Raw genomic sequence first — 23777 nt, 5'->3', positions numbered from 1 at the left:
TCTGTTGATCATTATTACTTCATCCTTGGCTTTCATTCCTTATTGAACCACCTTATTTCCTTTCAGTTATCTGACTTCACAAATCAAGTCAACTTCCCTCCTGTGAAGATGATAAGTAAAACACAGTATCGGTATTAGCTGCTGTCTCTCACAGTCAATTGTACCTTGGTTTATCATGCTTTATTTTTCAGGTCAGCCTTTTGACTTGATCTCTGTGATCTGGGAGTTGCAGATACGTTTGGAAGCAAGCTGCATTTTTCTTTCCTTTGCTTTATATGCTCCAAGCTCTAACCCACCAAATGATACATATTTCAGACATCATAACAGTTACATAGCTTTTTCCTTCTTCGTTCATTGCATCTATTACCTAAATGATATGATGCATTAGATTACCTTTATCGCCCTTAAAAATATGATTGATGTCCTATATGTATCACAAGACATCAAGTATTTGCTAACCTTGCAACTTTTTCCATAAAAACTGGATTTCAGAGGACAATTTATACGCAGTTTCAGAAGTATTATACACTGTCTTTGCAGTCTCAGAACCTGTAGATTCATAATTTCTTGGCTGATAACGTATTTTATCACTAATACATTTTAAATTTTTGTTAAGGCAACAGAGGTCACATGAGTAATGATCAGCCCTCTAATATCCACAGATGGGTTCCCTTTTTTCCTCTAATTACAGAAATGTGAAATGCTGCTCTCTGAAACGAGAGACCTGATGAACTCTTCAGATGTACTTTCTGAGGAACTGCTTGCTTTGCTCGTGTTGTTGTTCACTCCTACATCTGCAAGCTGGAGCTGAAACTTCTCTGAGGTCAGGCCACCACACACAATACCTTGCAGAGCTGGACTCAAAATGAACCCCATTTTGTGTGAGGTATTCGAATTAAAGCTAAGAATCGAATATGAAGGGAAAGTTAAATGCCAACTAAAGCAAACTTCTGCAAGTTTCAGATGTGTTTAGACTGACAGGGTTTTGGTTGATGATTTGAGTTGGCTTCATGAATGACAGAGTTTAGGTGCAATTAAGCCTCCAGCTAGCAGCTTATTGGGCTCCTGTTTCACACATCTCTCTTCCCTGCGCTTACACCAGGATTAGTTCTTCATCAGGCCTTTCTATTTCAGCTGTTTGTAATTAATCCTGGGACATAGGAAAATACAGTTAATCATTCAAGTGAATAAAACCAGACAAAGTATTTGGACTCACTGAGCATTATGAACTGCATTTGCATGCTTAAACTCATTATGTGTTTGAATAAAAAGCACTGAAAATCAGTACTTTAGTCACTGGAAACGGATCACTCAAGTAACTAAAGAAGTAGGTAAGGTCAAGATCCTAGGCTGAGGAACTAATGGCAGTAGCTCCATGTGAAGAATTAAAGAAAACAACAGATCACTGAACAAAATGGAGGAGAAAGTATACTTTAAAAAAGAAGAAAAAGAAAAAAAAAAGAAAATGGAGCAGAGCAGTTTAGGATGAATAATAGCACTTTACATGTCTATGACACCTTCCATCCCACAGGCTCCCAAAGCAGTTGGGAAATTTAACAAATTGAAGGACATTATCTACTGTACACTGAAATCCTTTTATCTGCCACTGAAGGTATCCCCGCTGGGTCAAAAAGCAGTGTCTGTTTAACAGGTTAGATTTGTTGTGACAAACACCACATCTAAGTGAAGCTACAAGGAGAGTATAATTGTCAACAGCTGGAACTGGTGCTGAATCCTGGATTCAGCACTGGTTGGGAAAGGTCTGCTAGTATTTGTCCAGTTACCACTGGTGATGAAGACTTTATCACAGATCTTGCAGACCTGCCATGCCCAGGGCAGGCATTTTCATGAGCCAGCTCCTTGGGACACCAGCCTCAACATGAGGTGCCTTCACAACCCATAGCCCCACTCCTGGCAATGCTTGAGTGCTATATCCATCAGACAGGGAGAGAGGAGAGATTGACTGTAAACATCCAGGCACAAAGACAGAAGCTCCTTGAAAATCTGCCAACATTAGCAATACAGGGTAACAAAGCAGGCTAAATTCACTGTGCCTTAAGGATTATTATCTAGAACAGCAACAAAAGCAGAGTCACACCAAAAATCTCCTCCAGGCTACGCATTCAGTGATGTGGGAGCAAGTTTCACACTGCCCTTCTCTCACAGTCATGTCAGGGATCTCAGCCCCTTTAAGGGATTATGGCCATACTTTCGGCCACTGATACTACAATCACTAAAGAGTGCAAACCAAGGCAAATACAGCATGATTATTAGAAAACCCCGTTACAACAAAAAAACTGGCAGAAAGAAGAGAATTTAATGAAAGAGAAGTACATGGCCACTGAACTGGCATGTTCTAGCTTTAAAAGGAAAAGAAATAGCATCCAAAGCCCCTTCCAGATTTGCTGTTGGACCAAAAGAAAGGTTAGGTTTTCAAAGATAGATGGATAATCTACAGTCACATGTGCATTTTGGGATGGCACAGAAGCATATTTGTAAATGTGCTTTGAGCTGTAGAACAAGGAAGAGTAAAATAAAGGGTGAGAACAGAATCATATGCCAATGAGCAAAATGGATTTATTCAGCAGCCCATATGGTCTGATGGTTTAAAGTAGCTACAAGGTTGATTCAGGAATTAATCTTGGGATTGTTATAAACTGCAATGCAACACTCAACATCGTCCTACTGAGCTTCTGAGAACTCTGAAAAGTCTCACGTAATTCACATGGCAGCTGAAATATTTTAATTGCATTAAATGGTGCTCCTCTGACATCCGTCCTGTCTCCTTACTCCACTAGCAAGAATGAGTTACCAGGACTCAGCCTTGACTTTTCATCCCAGGTTCACCCTTTCCTAGGGTCCTTTCTGTGGAAAGAACAACCCAGCCAAGATCCACTCTCAGTCTTGTTCCTCAGGTGAGGGCATTCACTGTCTTGGGTACAGGAATTTTTAGCCACAACTTTTCTGGTCTTTGTGGCCTTTGGAACTCTTGCCTCCCAGGAGACGGACTTCAGCACCAAGCCACATCCAAGGAATGTTATGTCTGTTGGAGACTGACAATGGCAGAGGAAAAAATGCAAATGTCAAAGGGCCACCGGGCAAAAGAAGAGGAATTCAACTCCACAGTCCACTGGGGAGACATTCACCTGGGAGACAGGAATCCTGGCTCTTAGATGGTGCTTCTGGCACTGCTATGTACCCTCTAGATAGACTGTTTGAACTGAAACAGAAATGGACCTGTCCTGGAACAGAGTCCTCAGATCAACATCTCTGCTGTGCCACCAATCCTGTAAACCAACTCCAAATTATGGTTGTTTGACAAAATTTCAGCAGACAAAATTCAATATTTTTACTTTTAACTCTCTTTTTGGTTGAGAAACACACTTGTGATACAAGAATTTTCCATGGAAAAGACACTGATTTTTTAGTAACTCAGAAGTTTTCCTCTGGCTTCATTCAATCACAAAGTTTTCTCAAGAACTGATGGAAAAATGCTGAAAGTCACAACTTCTGCTGCAAAAGTCATTGCAGTGACAGCTACACAGATATTTCATGTTGTACTATTATCTTCCATACTGAAATTTTCCATTTCTGGTCAAAGGTGACTTATTTCTATAAACAGAAACATTTTCACACTTTAAATGCTTAAAATAAAATCCTTTTGCCTAAAAAGCCAGCCTGGAGAATTTAATCGTGAAAGCTGAATTCATCAGGGTCTTATCAATGCTTAAAAGGACTCTTTGTAATGAGGTTAAAAAACAGAAACCCAAACTTGTTACTGGCTCCCTAATTACAACACTGTTTTGAAAAGAGACATGCTAAAACAGGGAAGACCTCATAGGTCTTCAGTTTCTATATGCTAAAGGAGGGAAGAATATTGTTGGATATAAAGTAACTGTGAGCAGCATGACCTTGAAGAGCCAAAGAAACAATCCTTAAAATCCAGAAGGGATACATGTTAGGCAACATCCATGCTACTGCCCAGATGTCCCAGCCCCAAACACTTAGCAGAAAATGCTCTACCCTGTTAAGTGCTGGCTCCAGGGGATCCAGCACAGCACCTAACAGAGCTCTGACAATCCCTGGTGATAAGGTGACATCAGTTTTTCATGTACCAGGCAAAATGCTTGCAGGGAATGGCCTACCATGTCCTAACTATGGCACTTTGCAGAGTGTGGTGATGGAAGCACGTGTGATGTGACCTTGAGCTTTGCCCTGACAGACAGCACCTCAGTGAGCAGAGGCCAGTTCCAGCTCTGCAGGTATCTTCATTGCAATGCATTCCCATCCATTTAGGGTAACTAAAATCCAGTTTCCATTAAAATTAAGGGTATAAAATAGTAATGAATTTCAGAAGCTCTCAAGATGTACTGTGATGCAAAGACCAATACATAACAATTTCTGCAGCCATTTTAGGTCCAATAACCCTGTATTTTGAATTGTCCTTCACATAATATTGTCCTAAAACAAAAGCTGACCCAAGATAAAATGGAATATAAACTACAAATTACTTTAAAATGTTTTTTTTTTTTCTTAAGTATCTTCTTCTTATCTTAAATATCTTCAGTGGCAAATACAAAACCCATTGTTTTCCTACCTTGGAAAACAGAAGCAATAGTGTGGATAATTGAAGTAGGTGCATAATAATACACTTATACTGAGAAGGAACTTGAATTCTGTCTCAGCTCTGAAAATAAGCCATCAGTAATACCTTCTGGGTGACAATCTGACATGAGAGTCTGAGACTAGTTTTCAGATGTTCTTCCATTCACCATACAATCCCTGGCCTGTAAATCTCTTGTCATGGACTGAGCTCATATCTGGGCTTTTCTCTGCCTAATGCCACGAGTTCCTGTAATCCCTATCCCATCTGGTACAGAAGTCACCAGGGTGCACTTACCTTCTTCAGCAAAATAGGTATTACGGAAAATCCAGTACTTCACTGAAATCCAGTATTTAAAATGAAGGCCCTTTCCTAAGAGCAGGGCATACAAATTAAGAGACTTGATGAATACCAGAAAGGAAGTTGGTATGGAACTCCAGTGTCCGGGCTCCTGCGACCAGCAGGTGTCCTCCTTCCCTCTGCAACAGGGATAAGTAAGCACAGGTACTGCCAAAGCTGCTGTCGTGTATTTCTCACAGAAACCAAAACACAAGGAGAAACAAATTCTCTGAGGAGACAAAGCTTTGCTTCCTCTATAATCATGAAGAAAGCTTTGTAATGAGTTAAACTTTTTTCCCCAAAACACACAGTGAATAAGGGATAGCCAGAATGTAAAAACAGCTATCGGCCCTCAGTGGTTTCCCACAGTGGGATAGATGCTCGGATTCCCCAAAGCTCAAAACTGCAGGGCAGAGAGAGAGAAGCAGATAGTATATGGTATTAAAACAGGCTAAAAGGAGATTTTTGTCAGGAGATGTGGTGAATTACACAGGGCTCCTTTGAGGACCATTTCAGGTTTATCTGAAAGGGGGTTCATATTCTTCTAAACATTTAAAATAGAGTGGGATTTTTAAAACACAATTTTATGCATAGGTATTACAGCAAATTTTGGATTAGAGCTATAACCAAGTCAATACAAGAAGAACTTACTGAATTTGCTTCAGAAGAACCAAAGCAACCTAATGCAGATTCTGTCAGGCAGACAGCATAGATTTGTGAGCTCTCAGGTATGTTTAATGTTGTCATATCTGTCCAGCTACACTATTTAGTTCAGTGTTGCAGCTCTGTCAGAACTCAACAGCTAATGCCAAGAAAGCAGACTATGACATCTCATGCAACATCACAGCAATGGTATAGCTTCGTAAGTCAAGGAGGGGAAAAAGTCCTGTGCTCAACTGGCAAGATTTTTCATGGGTTTTTTTCTGTTAATAAAATAAAATTAAATTAAAATGTCACTCCATCCACCTCAATCTGGTAAAGTCACATGATGGCAAATTTGGACTTGGTATGATACGACGGGGGAATATAAATTGCTTCTCAGCAGAAGCTGTTCATGCAGTCATTCAGTATTTTTATTCCTCCTATTGGTTTCTCCCTTAGCCATTGGGACCTCAGTAACAAATCACTTCCCTTGAATCATGGAATTAAATTCTGCTGTTAAATCACAAGCTTCATTTGGGCTTACATATTCATGTTAGGGTAGCAGGAACAGAAATTGGTTTATAGCATTGATCTTCACTTGCATTAAAACCACAGCCTTATCCTGTTTTCACATTGCCAATGAGAGCTATTTCTGGGAAGAAATCATTAATTTATATCACTGAACTACCAACTTCAAACTTCCCCATTGCCTTCTTCAGTTTTATACCTCTTCACATCACTGTGGGGTTTATTTCCTTGACCCTCTGAGCTGCTAATCTTACCCCTGCCTGCAGTTACCTTTCTTATCTTGCATGGCTCTAGTCTTTGTACTTTCTCACTTCTAAGCAACTTTCTCAGAAGTCCAAGCCAAGGTTTTGCAGCTGTGTTAAATCACAGCAATGTCTTGGACCACAAACAGCTGAGTTCTTCAGAAGAGGGTCATGGCTCCAGGATCAGGAATAGAAAAAATAACTAGAAGGAACTGAAGTACCAGACAAAAAGACCAGCAGATTAAGCCTTTGAAAAGCTAGCCAGAAAAAGGCTACTAGGTAGGCAAAGAGGGAGGAAGAAGTGAAAAGAGGAGATAAATCACCAGTTGGCTGGGCTGGTAGGCTGGAGATAGAAGTAAGTCATTACACAAAGGAATTGTAAAAATAAAAAAGCCAAGCAGAAGGCAATCTCTCTCTGCCTATGAAATAGAAATGTAGAATTGTGAATAACTATATAGAGACTGAAAATATTCTCACATATATTTGTAAGATCCAGTTTTTCACTTGGCCAAATACCACATAATGATCACATAGATGATAGCTGAGGATGTATGTTTATGTGACCAAACTGCTTGCATCCAAAATGATTTGAGAGTTTAAACAGCAGCAAGGGCTGATAAATGGAGATTTGACCAAAATATTCTAGGCTGTCGAGATATCTGCAACATTGGGTGGTGAAGAAATGTATTCTTGGGCAGGCAGCTGGATGTCTGTGACCTACTCATCTGGCCATGGAAATGCCTCTCAGAATGCATTAGCAATAGCACCTGATAGCATTACCACAGCCTTGTCAGTTCCTCACTCCACTCAGCAACAGGAGTTGCTCTTGCCTTTGCTCCTGGGCTATCACATATGTAGATCTTCTTAATGCATATTCACACATGGTAATTTGTAGCCAAAGTAGGCTAGAAGATGCAGCTCCTCTGTTAATTATAACACAGTAGATTGCAATAACCAGGTCTGCTGCAGTAGTCCCAGTTTGGGCAGGGATCTGATCCAGGCCTTTGAGAATCTGTTTCCATTGTCTGCTGCTGGGTGCAGCTTATGGTTCCTTCCTCTGCTTGGGAGAGACTAGCTAACTTGCTTCATACTAGCTAAAAAACATACTAACCAGAAAAGGGCTGCTCAAGTGGCTCATGTTGGAGCTTCCAGCAATTTTTGCCCATGTGGGCTTCAGCTTCCCAACAACCAGAAAACTTCTTTCAGCGGCTGACTGCCTTGACTCCTGTTGGGAGTTGTTTCACACTGTGTAACTAATACCAGTAAACCCCAAAGCAGCTTTCATACCAGCGAGTGGTGTGGGAAACACATGCCCTGGGGATTGAGAAAGCCTAACCCATGAGTCAGCTGACCTGACTTTAAATGCTGGGGAAAAAAAAAGGAAAAACATCAAATTTACTCAATAGGGTCAAGGTTTAAATTTTGGATTATGAGTATGAAACAAAGTTAGAAAAGAAAAATACAGACGTGACAAGACTGAGAACAAACCTAACCTCCGTCTGTCCTTCTTGCTTGACCAGAGATTTCTTTGAGATATATATCTTGGCCTGGAAAACCAGCATGCCATTCTCCACCATCTTGCCTTGCCTGCCAAAGCCAATCCCTGGCTTTGTTCAACCACAGAGCCAAGACAACAGCACACAGACTCATCCTTCTCAAGGGTGCCATCTTTCAGAGCCGACCTTTCAGTGGAACAGGTACCTCCAGCCCAGCTGTTTCTGGGCATCACTGCCCAAGATGCAACTGAGGGTGTACTATCTCCCTGCTTCTCGTTTCTTTCAGTGCCTCCCACTTCAGACCTCCCTGATACTGTTTTGTTCTAACAGGAATGTAACACGGTGCATAGTGTGTCACTGTGCAAAATTGTACAGCCTCAATTTTACCCATGCACCAACTTTTTTGTATTTCATTTGAGTCTCCTCATTGAAGGCATGACATTTTCCTTACCATTGTAGCACTTTATAAACCATCCGTCAACTGAAGGATTAACTACATAAACATCTCGTTAAATTTGCTGTCACTATTTCACTGTGATCTGATGATAACAGCATAACTTACTGCTAATACTAATTATTAGTCTTGACAGTTTTGGCATGTATAACAATTTCTACATTCCCTTCCCAGCAGAAGCATTTCCCCACATCTAGATCACCACTGCCTCTGTGCCACCTGGAGAGCCTCCTGCTTTCTCCAAAGGATTCAAAACTCTTTCATCTGTTCCCACAGCTGCTCCACATCCACCTAATTGAAGTGGTCACATCTGGAAAGGAAATGTAAGCATAAGTCGATATCATATGATTGCTTCTGGACGTGGTATTTCCTCATGATGTCATACATCTCATGAAAAGCCTGTAGGCAAAATGCATCTCAGGCAGAACTGAGAAGAAGAATAAAGTAAATAAAGTCAAATTGCCTTGATGAAGGCACATTTGTTTGCTTTTTTCCTTTGTGGCATAAAAATTACAGCCACTGACCAGGTTTAATAGTTGGCTCGTTAAAAGATGCACTAGAGCCAAAACTTTGAAAACTTAGAAATTATTTTTTTTATAAAATTTTCTTTAATGGCTATAAAGTATTTTTGTTTTAAAGTGGTAACTCAGCACACTTAACAACCAGGTTGCCTGAGAGCAGATAATTTTAGGTTTACCAATGCTGCTACAAAAATATCTTCCAAAAAACTTTGGCTTTAAGATATGAGAAGTAGGTACCTGGCAAGGTTAGCCTGGGGTATAGATTTAGTTTCCAAAAATCTGTTTTTCACAGGTCCTTATACTGACAAATAAATTTTGTGGTTAATGGAAGTTAAAAAAGGCACTGCTAAACCCTATCACTATTCTGGGGGAAAGGATATTTTGGTAGATTTTGGTGAGAAGTATAAAAGCAGAATTTATGAACATGAAGGAACATCTTACAGAAAACAAAGGATGCTAGAAATTATTTAAAATTGATTAATTTTTGCAACCATATTTGATTCTATAAGTACTTTTTCCCTTTTGACTCACCTGCTTAAGGACTCTCTTAAGCTATCTTCCCAGATGTATTCACAAATATTTTCTATACCTAACATGCTGCTGATTTTTCCCTTTCCTACTGTGGCTAAAAATTTAAAACATTTACTACTGCATCTTAGTTATAACATAGAAAGTCAGTAATACAATGAAAAAGAATCAGTGTGATATTGCAGATGGGTGTTAACTTTACTCAACAAAGTTTTGCTAAAAACAAGAACTCAGTAAAAGACTAAATACATCTTCAATGCTGTGCAATCACAGAACTAATGAGGTTATTTCAAACAGTAATGCATTTTCAATAAATTTTCCAGGGAAGCACAGATTTTATGGGAATTTTTCTGGTTTAATTTAGAATAAGAAACATAAATAAATAACACCAAACAAAACAAAAAAAATAACAGACAAGAAAAGTTAAAAAACACAACCACAATTTCACTTCAGGTTGGCTTCTCCAGAAGTAAGTGTATTTAATTTTGCTGAGCTAGCTGGCATGATTTACTTTCTGGCAGTTAACAAAACAAACTACCTCTCCCTTTACTCCAGAGGAAATATATTGACTTATATTCTCATTCAGAGATGACATTGCAAGTTTCTCTCTATCTGAACTGATTGATACATGGAAGTCACACAAAAGTGGGTTATAAAGAGAAAAATTATTTTAGTAAGGTAAGCTTATCTATAAAGGCCTTTTTATTTTTTTTTAAGGACACTTTTCCCCTCCAGGCCACTCAAAATAGGAAAATCTGGGTAAGTACTGAAATTAAAGTGCCTTAGGAGATTTCACTAACTCAAGTCATGTGCTATTTATGAACTCTGAAGTATTAAAATATTTTGTTGACACTGAAAGCATTTCTACATTTGTAAATCCCTGATTTTTAAGGACTTTGATTCACTGGGAAAAAGTCTTGAAACATGAGCATTTCATATCAGCAAAGCTCTGTGTGTAAATACCAGACTTTCTTGTGCAGGGCAATTCCAAATTCTGCTTAGCTTTCATAATAGTCTCCTTCAGTCAGAGATTTTTGTAACATGCATCATGTGAGTGTAATTATTACTCTCCTAGAAATTCTTCTATTAACACTTTTAACACTTGTACTCCAAGGTAAAGAACATTTCCTCATCCAGGCTGTTACCCAGTGATACAATTGCAACTTCCATAAGATGACATTTCTCTGTATCACTCTATAAATCCAACAAATCTTTTAAACACATGACTCAACTTCATCGTGATTGTGCAAACTCAACTCCGTGGGGCAACATCTAGATGCAAAACACCTGCCAGGTAGAGAAGCCTCACAAACTCATCTTTCTGAGGTCACTATTCACATGGAAAGCACCATAGAGAAAACAAAACAAACAAAACAAACACATGCCAGAGCAAAAGCAGTTGGGCATCTTGAATTTTTGTGGACCCGCTGTGCATTGAAATGATTTAAAACCAAAGAAATTTGGAGTCTACTGATGTCTACCATTTCAACAATGTACTCTCATATGTCTACCCATAAGGACACAATGGATTCCCCATTCCAGCTCAGCAAAGAACTTATTCTGTGATCGAAACATAAAGCATCCACTTTTTTGCAGTCTCATTTTTCTCCCCATGATATAAGTCATGCCACATCAAAACAATTGCATTGATGATCCCTAAGACTGTGCTGTCATTCAAGTATCACTAAGCAAAATCTGTCGAACTGTTCCGTGCCCACTAAACTAAGACTAATTACTTCTTCACCAGCAGCCCATGGGCTCCGACAAGCAGAAAATAACATTGATCTTAATCAGATCAGACACCAGCTTCTCTCAAATCTATCTCAAAGTCTACTAGATTTTCATGCTTCATTATAAAATCAATTAATTGTTTGATTGCCTAGTCATTTTATATGTTACTTATAAAATGTATCATGTTGAGATTCAAGAGATTGCAGGCAGTCAGGGTATTTTGCACTAACCCCACACAGTATGTATATTGAACAGTTTCATTTTTTAAAAAACAATATATTGGACATAAACTAATGCCATGAATGCATTTCACCTGATCATCCAAAGTGGTATGATCAATTGTACCAGCCAGAGGGCATTTCCTGCCTGCCTAAAAGCCCTGCTTCCACAGCCTTTGACAAGGAGAGAAGTGCCATACATAAATCCATCCTCAGCATCACCAGTACGCTCATACTTCCCTGCAGAAGATGCCAGTACGCTCATACTTCCCTGCAGAAGAGCACAGCCTCCTTAGAACTGAAAGCTGAAACACCTTTAGTGTAGTGAAATATTTTAGAAACTGAAACTAAGCATGGAACACAATTATAACATGCTGGACTTGTGAAAAATTTAAGCCACAATGAGGCTTTTTGTTGCTTTGCAATAATTACTTCATTTTCCAAGCAACTTGAAAATTTGAGTGGATGTTTACAGAAAACTGGATCATTCACCAAAGCACAAGTTTCCAAATTATTTATAGTTTATTTATAGTTTACTCTGTCAAGTTTTATAGTTTAACAGGGTTTTCATAAGTTGAGGTCACATGACAGGGAACATGACTTGTGGCAGATATGCCCCTGTGAATGCAACAAGCACACTGCAATGCTTGACTGCTGCTAGGGAACCTGCCTTCAAAGGACATGTTCCAGCAGCTCACATACAGCCTCTGATCCAATTCTCCAATGGGCTGACATGTTGGGCACATTGAGTAGATCCCTACTTACCACATGGGCTCCCAGAGTGGGAGGGCAGCAAAATTTCCATGATAAAAGTGTACTAAAAGCTGGAAAGCATTGGAAAATAGGATCCAAAGGAACACGTCTCACTCTGAAAACCAAGATTAGATATGCCAATTTGATAAGTCGTAATCTTCTGGAGGATGTAATCTATGACTCTTCTGGAATGAGGATCTACATAGTACAAATAAACACATGGCCTCACAAAATTATTGATAGTTTCTATTGACTTTATGACTTTAACTATGTGGTACTAGGAGATATTTTTATTGAAATATCAATTTCCAGTAATTTTCTGAGGCACAGAGGTCAAATACAGCTGGATTACTTATTCAGCAGTCTGCTCTCTTTGCCTGAAGGATACCCGTCTCTAAGAATTAGGTAAAATATTTCTTCTGGCAAATCTACTTACAACAGCACTTTCATAAACTTCTATAAGTCACGGTGATTGTAAGCAGTACTCATAAACTGAGAATTAAATTCTGTGTTTATGTCATCCATAAGAACATGGAACTTTGCTTCCAGGCTTCTGCCTTCACTATTTCAGAAACAAAGAGTGATTCAGGACTTGCTAAATAACCCTCCCATCCTGCGACCGCAAGGATAGTCACTGATTTCAAATTCAGAAAAGAGACCACTTTCATGACTGTTTCCCAGTGCGGAAGAGGAGAACAATAGCGAGAGATCATAACATCAGTGACTTTCACATCTGTGACCAGACTTCTTTACTTAGTTTGTTAAAAATTAACATTACCATTTGGCCACTGCAAGGATGCTGCTAAGGAATAAGTGGTTTTAAGACTAAATCATGAAGAGGCTAGGTTGTTTTCAAGTTTCTGCTGTGTACAATTTGAAAGTCTTTTGCTTAGTGATAAGAGTTCACATCAAGTGCTACAGATACTGAGATTGTGCAACACCTTCCTGGAATAAGTACTGAATTTTCATAATTTGGTAGCAAAATTTTTCCCAGAGGATAGCACAAATCCACAGTTTTATGTTCTCACTGCTTGTGAGTGTACCTTCACCAGCTCCAGACACATTTCCAAGCACCCCAGCAGAAAAAAGATTTGGACTTACTGAAGTGAGGCCAGTCACTTACTTAGGAACTAGAGCATCTTCTGTGCATGGAGAGGTAGAGAGAGCTGGGGAAATTCAGCCTGGAGAAGGGAAGGTTCCAGGGATCTTGTCATGAAATCATAGAATCAAGTAGGTTGGAAAAGACCTTTAAGATCCTCAAGTCCAACTGTTACCCCAGGACTGCCAAGTCTAAATGTACAAGTTCTTTGCTGTATAGAAATATTCTTATTCTTTCCAGAATAAAGTTCTTTGCTGTATATAAATGTATCAATGTATATAAACACCCAAGGGCAGGGGGGTAAAGATAAGGGAGCCAGACTCTGCTGAGTAGTGCCCACGGACAGGACAAAAGGCAATGGATATATTATTAAAGCACATGAAATTCCATCTGAGCACAAGAATACACTTTTTGTTTTACTGCAAAGGGAGTAAAAAACAAGAACAGGCTGCTCAGAGAGGTTGTGGAGATAGTAAAAGCCAACTGGTCCTGAGCAACTGGCTCTAGCTACCCTGCTTGAGCAGGGGGGCTGGACTTGGACTTCTCAAGAGGTCCCTTCCAACTCAAACTCTAACATTAACACCATAATCTGCAGCAACAATACACACACAGAAAAAAAATCATTACTATGTTCTTGTACATATAACATCAATTTTTGCATTATCTGTGTTTTTTATTGGGCTACAAGTAACTGCAAATAGTTCCTATTGATTTGCCTCTAGTTGGTGGGTAACATGAGGAAATGAGGTCAAAGACAGCTTCAGCAATGGAACAAACTCATCATCTGCAGCATTAGTGGTCCCCTAAAGTGTTTGCAACCAAAGTCATACAAAGGGCAAATCCTCTTTCCAGCAACTCATTGTGCTAAAAGAGATAAATAATCCTTGCATTGCCTATGATTGCTTTTGGTTCAGTTCTTTGCTTAGGAGTACAAGGACCTACATAAAATAAACCTGTGAGAAAGTGTAAACTATGATAAACTGAAGGATGCATGACAGCAATTTTTACACACACACACCCCCCACCCCCCCGAAGAATGCAAATACATTCCTGCACCACTGAGTAACTAAATCAACAATTGTGCTTCTACAGGTGACAAAATTCTCTTTTTTCAAACACTAACATGCACATATAGCTACTCCTTGAGAAACTTACTGTACTTTCATTCCAGAGCACTGTTCTGTGTCTCATGCAGTGTCCTGAATTCCCTGATCCATCTCAGGTTGGAAAGACAAATGTCACCCTTCCTTCAGCTTCCACTAGGGAGAGAAATCTCCACAGACAACTCAGAAAACAGATCCTTACCTCCCTACTTGGATTTTATCATCTATGGACTCTTCTCACCTTTCTGGCCAGAATTACTCTTACAATGGTAAGAAATCAGCACTGCAAAGGGTTAGCAGGTAACACTCTTTGTCTTTTATATATAGCCTTCCTTAAATGTACAACTTTAATTTCAGTTACTTGAACTCAACAGCTTTCAAAAGTTCGCAAATTATTTTATTAGCTATGAAGAATACAGAGCTACTTCCATTTCTTTCAATACTGTGGTAAAAAAAAAAGATTTTGCTGATTCTTTAGAGGAAAACAGACATGTACTACTGAAAAACTGTATAGTAGCAGAATCTGGCTCCAATTAAAAGGAACTTAGTGAGTTTACCAGCTTAACAAAAGTGGAAATTTCAAAGCAGAAAGTACTCAGTAGGGTCCTGAGTATGGAAGAAGAGTTGTGTGCAGCATGGTGAACTTATTCTTCAATGTTTTTCTATTGCCTGAAGACAGGAAATCCATTTGTCAGGATTGTGTGTTCTTCAGTGAGAAGCAGATAATGTTCACCACTTAAAGGAGACTCTGCTTTTCACACTCAGCACCAAAGGAAATGATACAGTATCATCTCATATCTGGGAATGCTGCAATCGGTAAAAGAGAGGGAGAAAATTATATCTGAGAAGAGATAGCAGTACCCAACTAAGTGCTGTGTCTTTCTCTCACTTTCAGGCATGCACCAAGGCCGCAAGCTTTCTTGCAAGGATCTGTGCAGGACACGACACTCAGCCTGTGAGCTCTCAAATATCTCCCACTTGGCTGTTAGTGTAGACAGTTTCTCCAGCTCCAACTGCCACCCCAAGAAGGGATCTCATGCCATGTCTGAGCAACTGGTATTTGATGCCTGAGGAGAAAGAAGAATCTCGACAGGGAGACTGAAATCAAAATGAGACAAGGATGACTTGCATGACTTCTAACGAACTCAGGACACCACCTGCATAAGCAAAAGCTCCCTAATTGCTCATTGAAACAGGTCAAGAGATTGATAAAGAGGTGAGAAAGCTGTTTGCAGGCAAACTGCCTGACAAACAGCCTAACAGGGCTGGACAAATACCCCTGCTTTACCTTTGGGACTGCATCCAGTCTGGTGTACATCTGATATTCAACCCCACCCTAACAACACAGTCAGCTCCTCTAAGCCCATGTTGCAACCTGCTTTCCTTCCCTTCTTCCTGCCACTGTCTGAATCAGTGGGAACAAAAGGGCACATTGTCTGAACGGGTGAGTGGTTTCACCACAGACTTCCAGAAAAGCTAAACACTAAAAGAGGAAACAGACAGATACATTATCCTGTCTCAATTTCAGTCCTCTGCAGAAGTGCCCTGATTATTTAACACATATAGGGCTTGGAGGAGCCTCTGTCACTAACGGGTAGCAGTATATCCATGATTTTAATGCTTATAATAAAATACCATAATATGTCAATCCATGTGCCATGCAGTAAGACACTTCTAAATAGGTTAGAATTCCACAAGAATTTGTAGGTTAGAGATTATCTTAGTTATCAAAACAGTAAAAAACAAAACTAAGCAAAAAATAACTACCATGGAGAAAAGAACCACTTAGGTACTTAATGCTCTTGGAAAAATCTGTTTTTGCTAAGAAACATACACAGATAAAGATGATGTTGCAAAAGCCTCAGGATTACAGCAAATATTTTGGATAAGAGATCAAAATAGCTGTAGTTCAAGAAATTTATGTTTTCCTATTATTTTATGAGAATAGATGGAATGGTCCAAACTATGTAGGAGTAAATCAGATGTTTTACATCGATGTCCCAGTATTTTTCCTTCCCACAGTAGACAATGACAAAACCACCAATGTCTACAACATTGCAGAACTCGTTCTTTTCACATGGTGCACTTTTAACTTTCATTTTTCCTGTTACCAAAGGATTTTCAAACACAACTTGCACCCAAGCCCAGACAGTTTTCTGGTGAAGTGCCAATTGTACTTGTCTAACCCTGTAAGTAGTGCAATAGTAACACTCCATTACATGCACCGGAACACAAAGATCAAGCTGCTGTGTGAATACCACTGCAGTTTTTCACTAACACTTTCTGTGCTAAAAATTTAAGAGCAAAGTATATGCATCCGCTTTACAGTCCTCACAGTATTTGCTGGATGTGTGAAGTCAGTTATACGGCAGCATCTGTCAGAAACAGGAGGCTCGCTTCTGATTTTCACTCCTTAAAAGCACACAGTTTATGCAAAAAAGGAGAGGAACAAATAACTAAAGGACATTGGCCATTTGAAAGTCTTACTGTTTTTCAGAGTCTGCTATGCTATCTGCATCTCCTGAAAAGAAAACTGGGAGGAGGAGGGTGGGCAGAAATAAACATTTTCACAGTATCATGATTGATGGAGGACCAAGCATTCAAAACCAGAAACCTCTTGGTAACAACTCACCAGACAGGAATCTTGATAATTTCAGACTTATGCAAAGGAAACAGGTGGAACATATTCTGACTTTGGTGAGGCAATAAAAGTACTGATACTGACCTGGCAAAGATCATCTGTGGAGAGCTGGAGGCATTTCACATCACTTTCAGTTATGCTGAGGAGAAAGCATGACAAATCCAGGAATCCCAACAAGGCAAGCTCTGGTCTTCATAGGAATTGAAGCTCAAATCACTGAAGTTGATGAATACTTTTGCACTGACAGAAAACAGCTATTGAATTGGTTTCATGTAAGATCATTTTACCCAAAAGTTACTTCCTCCAGAAAAGTCACTTTGATCCGTGTCATCTCCGTCACTTTGGGAACTGTACCATTATGAGCAAATATCTCTGGCTGTTTGCTGGTGATGGACTCATGTTTTCTACCCAAATGTATCCAAGGCATTTAATAACAGCACCCAATATCTCCCCAAAGCTAAAATGAGCATGTTACCAGAAAATATAGTGTTTCTTCCATTTTGCCTCTACAGAAGAAGTGTAAAGAGAGTGTTTCAATCTGCGCTTTCATAATTGTATTTTTCATGATTACCTCTACATCTGGTTATCAGAGTAGGAACATAGAGGACAGCTTCTGGTGGAAATGACATTTTTACCAAGCATCTTCCCATGCACCATGCTGACAAGGCTATTTTAGTCTCTCTGGCACCTAAGAAAAAGGGAAAGGGCAGACATCCCTCTATTCTCTGGAGCTGAGAGAGGAGTGTCTGAAGCTAAAGGCAACCCCTGTTGCTCTCCCTGCAGAGCTTTCCCCATTCTAGACTGATACTTATTCTAATCACGCCTGGTATTTGTTAATTTTTGTTTAGCTTTGGAGTTTACACCTGTCTAACGTCAAACGAATGCTAGCTCCCTTTCCATTCTGCTTTAAGTCACTAAACAAAAGACATGGCCTTAATACACCTAAAACCTCTGGGCCTCAACAACTGCAGACAAGCAGAAGACAGAGATAAAGCACTATAATATTTATGGCTAGATTTAGAAATGGCATCCAAGTCCATGCACTTAGCTTTGTGTTTCTTCCCCTTCTATGGGCAAATCAGGAACACAGCTGCCTACCACGCAGGGTTACCTGTAGTTTTGCACCCAGAGCTTCAAGCAACTGGAAGAAAGTACCCTGAAAGATATACCCACGGGTCTGAACACTGTATTGACCCAAAAGACAATGCAAAGAAAGAGGTCTTCTACAGTAATAACCTGGAAAATTTAGAAAACAACCAATAAACCAACCAAAAAAAAACCCAACCCAAAACCAAAAAATCCCACACATTTTTCAAACCCTATTCCTAATCCATGTTAGTTTCCTTGAAATTGATTGTGATACAGAAAGATTCATTTTGTTGAATCACAGAGGATGGCATTGGAGATGATTTTTTTGGGGAAACTCACATAGCAAAAGGTTGAAGTGAAGGATTTCTCCCCTTTCAGCCTTTCAGTGCATATGTATTAACGGGGAGTGTGCCCTCCTTGCCCAGGTGCTTCGCCTGCTCAGGACTCCTGGGGGCTTCCTAGCAAGACAATCTGATACTCATTCATGAGATGAAGCAGCCTAATGTTTTTAAGAAGGCTTCTCTTTGAAAGCTTTTGATATTTGCTTTTTAAGTAACATATTTGTGAAATGTTATCCAGGCTGAAACTGATGCAGATGGAATCAGGCAGACAAGCACATGTTACATTCCATTACAAGGCTTAACATTTCACTAATTGCATTGGCCTACTTCTGTGAATCACAGATTATTCTCAGACTCATAAAGCACATCTGATTGCTTTACGTAGTTGCTCCTGCAATGTGATACAATTGCAAGGGCCCACAAGGGGACAAACCTTGTGATTTAACTATTCAAACATGAACAGGCAACACTTCGATCACATGCATGAAATGAGGAACAAATCTCACTTGTACACAGATTATTAACTCTTACTTCACTTTGGTAGACCGATAACAAAACATTAATTGAAATAAGAAAAGCAGCTGACTGGCCTTGACTTGGCTATGTGGTTTTTAATGTTTCATGAAGGAATTTCTGCAAGATGTAAGGGAAAACAAAGACCACAAAAGAGCATGGGTTAGCTGTCAGCTGACACACCAAGGACCTCTACTCTGTGTCTACGGTGAACTGCATCTTCTGAATAGATGGATTCTCTGGCAATTCATCAAGAATTTGTGCTTAAATATCCTGTATGCATGTAACTCCTTATGTCATTGCTCCTCTGCAAAGGCAGAGAAGCTTTAGGATAATACATTTTATAGGGTAACAAAGTTTTCATTACCTTGGCCAGTTTCTCGTAAGTAAGAGGGCTAAGATAAAGAAAGTAAACAGTCTGCTAGCTAACTCAGGACCAAGCATTACTTGCATGAAATGCTGAAGCAATGGCACTGGAAAAAGTAATTCCAAGTGCTTCATCTAAGTGAGCCATTATGGCCTTGTCCAGATTCTCAAATGCAAAACCAGCAGCTAAGACAAGAGCCTGCTGAAGTTAGCACAAGTCCTTAGCGAGCTTCAACAAGTTTTGCATCAGGGTCTTTCATACACAACCACTAGCACCCATGAACTTCCCTACTTCTTATGAATAAAGCCAAGAGACCACTTCTGAACATGAAGAACTGTGTCTAACAGTCTGCTTTTCACTGCTTATGCTCCCCAAGTAGCAAATTGAAGATGAATCTTTCAACTGATGCTTTCCACTCTTCTATGCACAAAAGCTCCCTGCTGCCAGGAGCAGAAGCAAAAGAAGTTATTATCTAAATTCAAAACCCCAAAACTGCAGGCTTCTCTGTAGTTGATTACTTCTCTAAGCTTCTCTGCTTCAAAATCAAATCTCATTATTGCTTATTTAATAATCTCATTGGTCATTAAACGTTGCCTTTTACTAGAGCTATAGTAACACTGGAAGGACCTGTGACTAAGAATGGATAATTTCTTTCAAATGTATTTGTGACCCTTCTGAATACAGAATATAGTAAACAAAGCAAACTGCAAATGTTAGAACACGGTTATATTCCCACAGATGGTGTTATTAAAGCACACTCACTTTTTTATGGTTAGATTTCAAATTCGAGAAAAGCACCAAGAGCACTGACTCACAATAAAAATTTTTAACATGTCAACTTAAAAAAAAAAAAAAAAAAAAAAAAGGCCTTTCAATACCTCCCAGCATTTCTTTGAGCAAAACTGTTTGTAAACTTAAGTTGCAATTGCCAAACATTAGGGCTGTCTGAAGCTGGTTTCTTTGTCTGAATTTACTGCTTTCCAAAAGAGAAGGCAAACTGCTGAGATTTATTACATAGAATCATAGAATGGTTTGGGTTGGAAAGTACCTTAGGATCTTCTAATTCCAACCCCTCTGCCATGTGCAGAGATGCTTCACCTCAGACCATGTCACCCAAGGCTCTGTCCAACCTGGCCTTGAACACTGCCAGGGATGGAGCATTCACCACCTCTTTTATAAACATAAAAGATCAAGCACCTTTGCTGCATTTGCAGGTTTCTAAATACAGGCCTAATATCCCTCATTTTAAGGGGCTTAAAAATTATGACAGCTGTTATTCACTTCCTATATCTTATACTAAATATTTATTTTGTCAAATCTGTAATAGCACTGTAATATTGTAATAAAAATAAAAAATAAAAAAACAGAAGTCAGGGATAGGGTGAGAAAATTACTAAGGAAGTGAACATGACAGCTGTACCTAAATTTATGTGAAACTTTCGGCTTGAGTAGGTTTATTCTCCTGGACACACAAGTAGAAGCACTAATGACAGGTTACCAGCCTCGATAAGATGGTGATGTGCAGTGCGGAAGTTGGTTCACTGTAAAAGCCTGGTTGGGATTTCCCTCCCAGTAGGGGAAAGCCTGCAGGACAGTCATGTACTTACTCCCATTTCAGCTCAGGTGGAGCTGGACCCCAGTCTTCCCAAAGCAAGCCATCAGGAAACACTTCCGCTACAGATGTTTCTACTGGCACACACAGTAAGCAAGCTCGCTCACCTAAGGGGCTTATAACAAAGCAAGTTCAAAAGCATGAGATGCTGTGTCTCATTTCAAAACTTCTGCTTAACTATTAACTGGAGTGCAGGGTTAGTGCAGGAGCTGGGAAAGAAGAGGCGGGGAAGGGCTGGCTGTGAGTCAACAGCCAGAATGATCCCACAATGCTTAGGGAATCACAGGGCAAGAGATCTGCCCTGTACCGTACTGATCCCGTAATAGCCTGTGAACGCTCTGAAAGGGACATCTGCTGAACTAAATCTTGGATTTAATTTTAATCCATGCGACTTCCTCTGCATTTATCCAGGGCTTTCAAACTAAGAGAGCCTCCATTCTGACCAAGATAGAAAACGTGCCATTTAGTTAATGTCTTTGTGTCCCTGTATACAATGCACAGAAAACATCCTTTCACTGACCTGGTGAGTCCACGCAACCTCTAGACACACCATGCAACAGAGCTGTCCATGGGCTTGGGCAGCTGCAAGAAAAGTAGATGTTGATCCATGACCAAGAGGCAAACTGTCAAAATGCAAACTGAGTTGCGGGTGTTTAACCGAAGATCCTCCCATGAAGATGACTCTGCTGCCGTCCAAGGGGAAGACCTGTGACCTGAATGGATTTCTCCCCACCCAGGTTTCATAGAAGCTTTATTTAATGCATTATGATGTTGACTGGTTTGTTCTCACAGCCCTAAAGCTTCCAGAAGTTTTACTAAGGTGTCTTCTGCTTCTCTCCAAGAGCTTCATACAACAAACATACACAGCCCCAGCTTGTCTGCAGTTCAGCCAATTTTTCATGCCATCAACAGCTGTTGCAGGCTGAAAGGGCAACAGAAATTGAGAGATTAACCATCAACGAGTGAGCTAAGGTTAAATCAGTTCAGCGCATTACTAACTTCATTATTTTAAACTTGCAGGCATGAATCACTCCCCATTTTGGGAAGTGCAGGATTTTATTGTGTACGTGCGCATTGAGCGGAAACGGGCAGAAAGGAAGAATTACTTTTTCTTTAGGAGAAGAAACCTACCTCCTGATCTTGTAAAGAGCTATGCTCTTGGGTAATAGGTGCTATGAGCACAGCCTCCCTAAATCCCACTGTTTGTATGACTATACTCGCTGCCAGACCCTCAGGTGCTCAGAGCAGTGGCAAGGGGAGGGAATAGCACCTGCCCACAATACATGGCCTGAGCATGGCTTCCACTGGGCAGGGACTAACACATTCAAAATAGGAAGTTAAAAATTTATTCCCAGGGCAGTCCTGCCATAGGTTGAAATGCCCTTTTGCTCTTTTGCCTGATTCACATTAAAGGTTTCCTACAGGCAAAGGGAAAAGGGGCTTTTTGCTGCCTTGCCAGACATTTGAGGTGTAATTGTAGCACAAAGAAATGCTTGTGCTTCATACGTGCTTCATACTAGAAAGGGAGCTCTTGGAGTGAAGGTACAAGTTTCAATTCATTAGCCACCTCACATCAAAAGTAAAAGCTAGATTACCAATGTTCTTACTGATGCTTTACTGTGTATGGTGACCTTGCCAAGGTAGGAGTAAACTGCTGTCTGTTCTAGAAGCTTGAGAACCGGATCCCACAGTATATTCCACATTCTACTCCAACTTAAAATAAATTAAACTTCTTAGTGGCTCAAAATCTTGGTATTTGTAAAATAAGTTTGTTTCATAGTCCATTTACTTGTCTCCAAGAGCAAAGTTTTTGAGAATCATAAATATTGCTTCAGTTTTCTGCTAATGAAATCAGAAAAAATTCTCAAGTTTGTATGCACCTGAAGGAACTGTCATACCCCATAGAGGATGCTTTCTGTACAGTCAACAATTAAAAACTGGTGAAATATAATTTTAGTTAAACACTTGAAACTTCCCTTTTTGGATATACTCAAAAACCGCCACTTCAATGACATACTGAAGAAAAGGAATGTTAAAGCATAATTCTGCAGCCAAGGCAAGTCCAAATGCAAGGAAGTGCCACTGTTAAGGTAAACCCCAGTAATCTGGCTCACAACTCAGATTACACCAGTCCCAATTAGAAGACGCTTCAGAGATTTTTGTAAACTTTATCTTAGCTGTAGAGGTTGCTGGTTGAAAACTCAGCTATTGACATCAGGGTAAAACATGAACTGCATGGAAATGAGTTGACCTGCAGCAAGTGATTAATGGTGTGAGCTACAGGGATCTGGCACCTCATTCCAGGGAAGACTCCTTTGGGTAAAGCTGCTCTCTGCACTCCCGAAGAATGCCTGCAACTGTTTATTTATACAAAGTGAATGAGGCCACAAAGCACATTTTTGGGGTACACATCTGACCTATCTCACCAGAAAGCTTTGCTCCAATACTGCCGTGTTCTGGTTGCGCATAGAGGAGGAAGCAAATCACAGCAACATTGAATGGACTTTCTTAAAGTCGAAGTACAAACGAATTTTAAAAAGAAAAAGCACAACGTCTATGATAGATAGGAATCGCTAACATCACAGAGTTCTAACTAATAATGTGCATTACTCATGGACAGAGTTTGCTTAAATCCTCTTTCCTTTCCTTTACTGATAACAGAAAAAAAAAAAAAACCACCGTAAATCATTTTGTTCTGTATGACAAAGACTTGGAAGTGATATTTTCTTTTTTTGGTTGTTTTCATTTCTGATTCCTCTGTTTTAATGAGGTTGCAGTTATTTAAGGCATTGCTCTATAATTAAATCAGATACTGTAAGGTTTCACATTAGTTAGAAATAGTCTCACACTACAGACATTTCTTGGCTTGCTCCACCCTTTTTACATTTGAAAACATCCCCAAAACACCCATCATCTGAATCAGCTCCTCAGTATCTCTTTTTTTATTATTATTATCT

The 23777-nt window shown here is 39.7% G+C and overlaps 1 protein-coding gene across 2 annotated transcripts in view; it reads right to left on the bottom strand.

The window, feature by feature from the left end:
• Positions 1-23777, bottom strand: part of LOC133281665 (melanopsin-like) — a 71148-nt gene that overhangs the window by 41884 nt on the left and 5487 nt on the right. For both annotated transcript variants that reach the window (XM_061477438.1, XM_061477447.1), the window contains exons 2-3: positions 16983-17138; positions 13157-13236 (exon numbers count right to left, since the gene is read on the bottom strand). The gene's annotated coding sequence lies outside the window, so the exon portion shown is untranslated. The remainder of the gene's footprint in view (positions 1-13156; positions 13237-16982; positions 17139-23777) is intronic.

The sequence above is a fragment of the Pezoporus flaviventris genome, unplaced genomic scaffold (genome assembly GCF_033815535.1).
Source record: "Pezoporus flaviventris isolate CSIRO_AGI_PZ_B2104156 unplaced genomic scaffold, CSIRO_AGI_Pfla_v1 ptg000002l, whole genome shotgun sequence".
In the NCBI taxonomy this organism is placed as follows: Eukaryota; Metazoa; Chordata; class Aves; order Psittaciformes; family Psittacidae; genus Pezoporus; species Pezoporus flaviventris.
This window is presented reverse-complemented; position numbering and strand designations above follow the sequence as displayed.